A 9,279-nucleotide genomic window follows, 5' to 3' on the forward strand; every position below is an offset into this window, starting at 1 on the left:
AGCTATTCCTCAACTGCCTGGACCAGGAGCTTCAGGATTCAGTTTTTACTCCTACAGATGGGCATCCCTGCTGGCTCAGACTGTGGCATCACATCCCTGGGTTAGATTCCAGTTCTTGCCTCTATGTTCACACAGACGTCCTCAAAATACAACATCCATCAATCCATACATCTGTTTTCTGTAACCACTTGTCCTATTCAGGATCACAGGGGGTCTGGAGCCTATAACGGAGGCTATCGGCACAAAGCAGGGAACAACCCAGGATGGGGCACCAACTCATCACAGGACACACTCAGACACCAGTCACTCAGGCAATTTAGTCACTAAAATGAACTTAAGCATGTTTTTGGACCATGATCAGAAAGGCTTGGACTACACAGGGAGAATTTGCAAACCTCACTCACACGGAACCCAGGCAGAGACTCAAACGCTGGTCCCACAGGTGTGAGGCAACAGTGCTGACCACTGCACCACCACACAACAGTTTTGTCCCAAAGCAAAAAATATGTGAGTTTGCGGTTTGTAATTACATGTTGGATAAATATTTATGATCATTTTTTTATTTGCTGAAATGTTTAAACTGATATCAGGAGATTCTGTGCTGCCTGGGACAGGCTCCAGGAACTCCCAGAATTCTTTGCAGTCAGAATGGTACATACTGATGACACACGGTATGTCTGGGTGTCTTTGCACTCTCTTTGTGGGAAGGTGATCTGGGCTCGCTTGGGTGGGTAGGAAGATCTTGGGTGGCATTCGTTTTTACACTTACCTCTCTGTGACGCACCCCCCCCAGCGACCGCACAGCACAGTTGGGTGTTCCACTTTTCCTTGTTACTTTAGCCACCCATCATGCAGATACAGAAATAGACGCTCGTTTTATGGGGCAGTAGAGAGAGACCCTTATAATGCTTCATGCTATTGTTCACATCCTCATTACTGTCAAATATTTTAACGGTCTAGGAAGCCTATGAAATGATTTCAGGCGTATACCCCGTGAGGGTCAAGATTTATTTAGGGAGCGATGAAAATACACAAAGAGTGATGGTGATGGCAGCGTGGATCATGCTCACCAGTTCAGTGTGAAGAGCCTCTTCTCATAAACTGGTCTGGATCAGGTCATGGGGAGGGGGGTGGGGGTGGGGGCGGACGGGTCCTTCGGCCAGGTTCGACTCACTTTGAGGTGGGCAGGGGGGGAACTCATCCTCCAGGCTGTCTACTTGTACAACTTGCTATTTTCAGTCTCCAAGCTTAAAGCCAGTGCTCATATCTGATGATTGGCCAATGAGCAGATGATCAGACCAATGAGAAGCCGCCGGTCGCTCCTGGTTCGCGTTCCTTACCGATGGTTTCCGGGGAAACCATGAGCAAGCTGCTGTTCTTATCCACCTGCTGGTGCACGGTGGAATCACACTTACATACTTACATACATAAAATTGTTATACTTCAGTAACCCACAAAGCAGTCCTTTGGATTCATTTGCATGCAGTTATAGCAACAGTAATACTGTCCCGTTGAAGATGTGGAGAAAATGACAAGTTTTTAACGTACTGTATATTAAATTAAAGGCACAAAACTGCATTGTCTTTAGACATCCTTCTGATGTAGACACAGGCTACAGAAAATTAGTATGCAGTAGTACTACCAACTGATATGTACAGTATGAAACATACTAACCCTAACTGTACTGAGTCAGAGGTGCTGCTCCTATGACCCCCTAACTGTGACCCTAACTCTCACTCTGACTTCCTGAGTCTTTCAGGTTCCTTCTCTTTCATGGAGATGCACCTGGCAGTGATGTAGCTTTTTCAGCTGGGAACAATAAATCCTTCAATCTATAGTGTTTCCTAACATGCTTTACAAATCTCCTGAAACTGGCGACATGTCAGCGTCATGTTTCTGAAAGGCAAATCTTTAGATTAGATAGATAGATAGATAGATAGATAGATAGATAGATAGTATTCACTCATTATTATTTGTGTATCCTCCTTAAGACACATCAGTAAAATGACATTTTACATTTTATTTGTATGATGTGAGTTCTATGGTAATTCAGTGTTTTCAGATAAATTTAATTAAGGGTTTATCACTAGTAATTCCTGAATAGCATTACAGTAATGTATTGATTGCTTGGATTTCTTGAAAAAGGCCAAAAACAGTTGTTCTGTGTAGCTAAGAGTGATCTGGGCCACGGGGCCACAGCTGCATAGAATGTTTGCAGCTGCACATTTTCCACGTCGGTTTGCTGGGGAGATTTGTACATGGAAAGCTCCCTATCCAATAGAACAGCTGTGTACTGAAAGTACATACACTGTGTCTGTGAAGTACGCCCACTGTATGCATTTAGAGTTGTTCATGTTTGCAAGAAAATAAGCGAATCTATGTTTTGTTGATCAATTCACAATATTAACCACAAGGGGGAGTTCATAGACCTGTTTTAGAACTTAACACTCCAAAGAAACATCACAGATTTTATGTCGCTCTTTTTACCATTTGAGCTGAATAAATCAAATTTATTTTAAATCTATGAGGTTTACCTGGTTATTACCTGCATGGTTTTTTTTAATCTGTTTTAGACAGCAGGACTCTTTGTTGTTTCACTTTTTTGGTTAACAGACATGTTCATATTTGGGTGGCATGGTGCTGCAGTGGTTAGTACTGTTCCTTTCCACCTCTGGGAACTGGGTTCAAGTCTCCACCATGGCTCCATGTGTGTGGAGTTTGTATGTTCTCCCCGTGTTGTCATGGGACCTCCACCATGTCTCCATGTTTGTATGTTCTCCCCGTGTTGTCATGGGACCTCCACCATGTCTCCATGTTTGTATGTTCTCTCCGTGTTGTCATAGGGTCTCCACCATGGCTCCATGTGTGTGGAGTTTGTATGTTCTCCCCATATTGTCATGGGGTCTCCACCATGACTCCATGTTTGTATGTTCTCACCGTGTTATCATGGGGTCTCCACCATGACTCCATGTTTGTATGTTCTCCCCATATTGTCATGGGGTCTCCACCATGACTCCATGTTTGTATGTTCTCCCCATATTGTCATGGGGTCTCCACCATGACTCCATGTTTGTATGTTCTCACCGTGTTATCATGGGGTCTCCACCATGACTCCATGTTTGTATGTTCTCCCCATATTGTCATGGGGTCTCCACCATGACTCCATGTTTGTATGTTCTCCCCGTGTTGTCATGGGACCTCCACCATGTCTCCATGTTTGTATGTTCTCCCCATATTGTCATGGGGTCTCCACCATGACTCCATGTTTGTATGTTCTCCCCGTGTTGTCATGGGACCTCCACCATGTCTCCATGTTTGTATGTTCTCCCCATATTGTCATGGGGTCTCCACCATGACTCCATGTTTGTATGTTCTCCCCATATTGTCATGGGGTCTCCACCATGACAACATGTTTGTATGTTCTCCCCATATTGTCATGGGACCTTCACCATGACTCCATGTTTGTATGTTCTCACTGTGTTGTCATAGGGTCTCCACCATGGCTCCATGTGTGTGGAGTTTGTATGTTCTCCCCGTGTTGTCATGGGGTCTCCACCATGGCTCCATGTGTGTGGAGTTTGTATGTTCTCCCCGTGTTGTCATGGGGTCTCCACCAACTCCATTGCCCCCCAAAAATGCACAGTCTCATTGAAGTTCCTTAATTGTTCATTGGTGTGTGAGTTAATGGTGTGTGAGTGACTGGTGCGTGATTGTGGGCACCCCATCCTGGGTTGTTCCCTGCCTTGCACCTATAGACTCCAGACCCCCTGTGACCCTGAATAGTGGTTACAGAAAACAGATGGATGGACTTGTTCATATTTTCTTGTATTTCCATGCTATGGATTATCTGTAAAATTACATTTTATACGCATACCTAGAGTGTTTGTTTCCACATTTGACTGATTAAGTCTATGTTGACATTTATTTGTTTGTTTAATAATTTGTATGCTCGTTTGTTTATTTGTTTGATTATTCTTCTGAAACAAACCAACCACACAATCCTTGTTACCTTTATAGTTAAAAATTGTGCAATATAAAGCTAAACAATATGTGTTAACTATACAAAAACTCAATAATAAAACAGCACTCTATCAAAATGTTTGACACAATTTAACTTAAAATAAACTGAGCCAGAATTCATGGCATTAAATAATGAAAACAGCCAAGAACAAAGCATACACATATATTTACATACAAGCAAAGATGCAGAGCAAGCGACCTCTAAAATGAAAATAGGACAGGTAAAAATAAGTAAAAATAAAACCTGAAGCGATACGTTTTTGGTCCTATCTTGAAGATATATTTTACAGTCCTTAAGCTCATAGAAAATAGTTCTATCACACAGCATTCAAAATTTTTAAAAAAGGATAAAAAGTTACTGTCTGATTTTTCTGACCAGAAACCATCATTATCATTAGATGCATAGAAAAACAGCAACTATGAAAGGATGAAGGGTTTATGAGATCTTATCGGCATGGTAGTGCTGTTCGTTTGGTAAACTTAGATCTCATTGGCATGGTAGTGCTGTTCCTTTGGTAAACTTAGATCTTATCAGCATGGTAGTGCTGTTCGTTTGGTAAACTTAGATCTCATTGGCATGGTAGTGCTGTTCCTTTGGTAAACTTAGATCTTATCAGCATGGTAGTGCTGTTCGTTTGTAACAGTGGATCTTATCGGCATGGTAGCGCTGTTCGTTTGGTAAACTTAGATCTCATTGGCATGGTAGTGCTGTTTCTTTGGTAAACTTAGATCTTATCAGCATGGTAGTGCTGTTCGTTTGGTAACAGTGGATCTTATCGGCATGGTAGCGCTGTTCGTTTGGTAAACTTAGATCTCATCGGCATGGTAGTGCTGTTCCTTTGGTAAACTTAGATCTTATCAGCATGGTAGTGCTGTTCGTTTGTAACAGTGGATCTTATCGGCATGGTAGCGCTGTTCCTTTGGTAAACTTAGATCTCATCTGCATGGTAGTGCTGTTCCTTTGGTAAACTTAGATCTCATCTGCATGGTAGTGCTGTTCCTTTGGTAAACTTAGATCTCATCGGCATGGTAGTGCTGTTCCTTTGGTAAACTTAGATCTTATCAGCATTTGCTCCTTACCTCATGCTCTCTGAAAAAGATGTTGTGTGTGTGTCGGAGCAAATGTAGCTCCAAAACCTGCATATCTTGTTCAGCATTAATGGTGCCTTTCGAAAAAAATTTGAAATTTTGATTTGTCAGGCCACAGGACAGTTTTCCATTTTGCCTCAGTCCATCTTAAATGAGCCCGGGCCCAGAGGAGTCAGCGGCGTTTCTGGATCATGTTTAGATATAGTTTCTTCTTTGCATTGCAAAGCATTTTCATTCTGTTTTTATTTACATTTTACACAGCGTCCCAACTTTTTTGGAAATGGGGTTGTAAAAGCAGGCTGAAGCCTCATCCATTTCCACAGCAGGATATCTTTAGGTGGCTTACTTATCTGCACAACACCAGAGCCCTCCCCGGGAGCCGGAGCAGCCCTCCTCAGGAGCCAGGGGCCTCCCCGGGAGCCGGAGCAGCCCTCCCCAGGAGCCGGGGCCCTCCCTGGGAACCAGAGTAGCCCTCCCCAGGAGCCGGAACCCTCCTCGGGAGCCAGAGCAGCCCTTCCCAGGAACCAGGGCCTCCCTGGGAACCGGAGCAGCCCTCCCCAGGAGCCAGAACCCTCCCTGGGAGCCGGAGCAGCCCTCCCCAGGAGCCGGAGCCCTCCCTGGGAAACGGAGCAGCCCTCCCCAGGAGCCGGAGCCCTCCCCGACAGCCGGAGCAGCCCTCTCCAGGAGCCGGAGGAGCCCAGAGAGCCAGAGCCCTCACTACACTCCTCAGTCCATTACTTCTTCAGTGACCCTGACCTGAATACAGCTTCTTTCTTTTTCCCGCTCTTTTTTTCCTCCTGGGCGGTCAGCATAATTACGTGTGGGACTCATCTGGCAACAGAGACGAATGAGAGGCGGGACAAACAGGACGGGAGTGGGGGAGGCAGCAGAACCCTCTTTGTGTGTGTGGAGAGGATGCCCTTAAATTCAGTAGCTGCCTCGTGTCCTTAAGGAGTCAGTTCTGTTCAAGGCTGATACCCATAATATTCCTTCAAAAACCTCTAAACCAATGGCCATGCAAGCCAAGATAAGATGAGATAAGATAAGACGGACATTATTGATCCAATGAAGGGAATTTTTGATGTTACAGCAGTTATAAACGGAATCAGGCAATACACACACCATAAGCTGACAGCTGGAGGTACTGAAGGAGACAGACAGTGTTTAGTTTTGTCATACTTATTCATAATAATAAAGCTCTTTGATCATTGCAAGCAATTCAGTTTTATATTTTCAACCATACAAACATTGCTATTATAAAAATAATTCTATAACACTATTATTACAAAGGAGGCAAAAGGGACATATACCAAATACTTTTTTAATAAATATTATCAACTGAGGGAAATGGACACAGGAACACAGGAGAAGAACAATAAACTACCCAGAAAACAATCAACAATGAAGGCTGGAGGGAATGGAAACACTGGGACACAGATACAGTGGAATGAGGGGGATTATGGGTCCAAAGACCAGGGATACACTGTGCATAGCAGGGTGCCGGTTTGCCAAGGTACAGACGTTAGATTCATTGACTCTCATAAAAACTGCAAGAGAGGGATAAACAAGCAAGTGGCCGGAAAGAGTAAGATGTTAGGAAATGACACAGAAAAGGTCTTTTACGCCCTTTACGGAGTTCCCCACTGCACTTGACATCCGAAAATTTCACCTTTTTGGTTATCCCCCCCAGAAAGGCATTGCTATCACACTGTTTTCCAACTAGCCATGTCACCCGTCTCTCCTGCCGTCATCTCGTGGGAATAGTGAGGGAACTCCAGCACACATGGCTACTCTCCTTCAGCAGCGGGACGGAAAGCTTGAGCGAGAGACTGCCGAATGATTCGGATGTAGGGATGGGGATGTGCAACACAACATTGAAGGTATATATAACTATTAATACAAAAAACACTAGTTTAACCCTAGGATGCACAAGTGGGTCAAAAATGACCCGGTGAGGTTGTTTTCTTGCAGTATCTTTGTAATGAAAATTTGTTATCTTTTCATATTCCAGGTATTCCTGAAATTACATGTTTTTGATATCATGTCATTAAAATTTTTAAGTTACCTCTTATACTTTTTAAGAAATTGTAATATTTGTATTACTACCCCAAGCTTCCATAAGTGGGTCAAAAATGACCCACATGCATTTCCCATACAATTTCATGGGAACCTGTGCTTCTTATCAATTGTGGCTGTCAGGGACATATTTACTGTGGACCAGACACCCTATGTTAGAAGTGTCACCGTTCAGGAAGATTATTTTACACAGCAAGACCTGGTACATGTAAGTATTATTTTTTTATCTCAGAAAAAAAATTATATATTTCACCATACTTACGCATTCATGAATATTACGTGAAGGATTATTATTATTGTTGTTATTAGGTATTATCAAATTATCCTACTTTATAGTTAGCTAACACTTGCTAGCTAACTAAGCTAGGTATCATTACTGTACATATGTATTGTGTGAGTGTGTGTGTGGGTGGGGTTTGAGGAGAGAGTGTGTGTGTGTGTGTGTGTGAGAGAGAGAGAGAGAATGTGCATGTGTGCATTTATTTACATAGCTACATATTGATTGTCATTCAAAACATTCTCTTCCTTTTATGTTTCCTCATCTAGTGTCATGACTACTAGGTTTACAGGAGATATGGTCATCCAGATGCTGGATGATGGAGAGGCAGTTATGGGGTTGGACTCAGAATCTGAAATCTCTGACATCTCAGATAATGAGGATCCAGACTATTATCCAGCTGGAGGTATCGGTCGTCCACCTGGAAATCCAACTCTTCTAACTGAAACAGATCAATCAGACACAGAAGATTCCTCTGATGAGTCCTCTGAAGAGGAAAGTGAAGTCCAAATCATGTCCAACAGAATGAGTTGTAAGGGCTCTTACTGGAGCGAGTTACCTCCCACCCAGAGCAGAACACCTAGCCACAATATCCTGAGAAGTCGGTCAGGGCCTGCACCGGGGCTTGCCACCACCATCTCACCAAAGGATGCATGGGAGCTCTTTATCACTGATAATATCATACAAGAGGTGATGAAGTGCACAAACTTTGAGGGACGGAGAGTAGCAACAGCTAGAGGAAAAGAGTGGAAAAATATCAACAAAGTTGAATTAATGGCCTTCATTGGATTGACCCTTCTTGCAGGAAGTGAGAAGAACTGGGATGTACCGATCCGTGAGCTGTTTGGAAGTCCTTTACAAAATCCCATGTACAAGGCCACTATGGCTGTTGGAAGATTTGAAGATATTCGCCGTGTCTTGCGTTTTGACGACAAGAGGACCAGAGCCTTCCGACTGGAAACAGACCATATGGCAGCCTTCCGCTACATATGGGACCTGTTCCTGGTCAACTGCAGACAGCGATTCATCCCCAGTGATTGTGTCACTGTAGACGAACAGCTTGTGCCATTCCGGGGCAGGAGCAAGTTTTTGCAGTACATGCCAAGCAAGCCCACCAAGTATGGCCTAAAGATCTTCTGGGTTTGTGATGCACGCATCCCATATGCAATAGATGGGATGGTTTACACAGGGAGACAACCAGGGGAAGAAGTTCAGAAGAATCTGGGGGAAAACATTGTCCGGCAGTTGTGCAGTAGATTCAGAAACACAGGTCGCAACATCACCACAGATAACTTTTTCACCAGTGTGCCTCTTGCGCAGAATCTCCTGGAAATGGATCTAACTATTGTGGGGACTCTACGACAGAACAAGCCAGACATCCCTCCTCTGATGAAGGCTTCTAAGTCCAGGGAGGTTCACAGCACAGAGTTTGGATTCAATGGCAGCATTACCATGGCCAGCTATGTCAGAAAGAAAGGAATGGCTGTTGTCCTCCTGAGCACAATGCACCACGATAAAACGGTGGATGAAAACAGCAGAAAGAAAAAACCAGAAGTCATCACCTTCTATAACAAGACCAAAGGAGGTGTTGACACCATGGACCAGATGGTTGGCACCTACACCTGCAAGCGACAAACACAGAGGTGGCCCATGGTGCTGTGGTACAACATCCTTGACATCGCCACCCTAAATGCCTATACCTTTTTCACGACTCAGCACCCTGAATTCAACAGAGGTATCACTAATGCACGACGACTCTTCCTCAAAGAGCTCTCAAGGGAACTTATCACACCATACATGAGGAGTCGACTGGAAGG

The sequence above is a fragment of the Brienomyrus brachyistius genome, chromosome 23 (assembly GCF_023856365.1).
Source record: "Brienomyrus brachyistius isolate T26 chromosome 23, BBRACH_0.4, whole genome shotgun sequence".
Lineage (NCBI taxonomy): Eukaryota > Metazoa > Chordata > Actinopteri > Osteoglossiformes > Mormyridae > Brienomyrus > Brienomyrus brachyistius.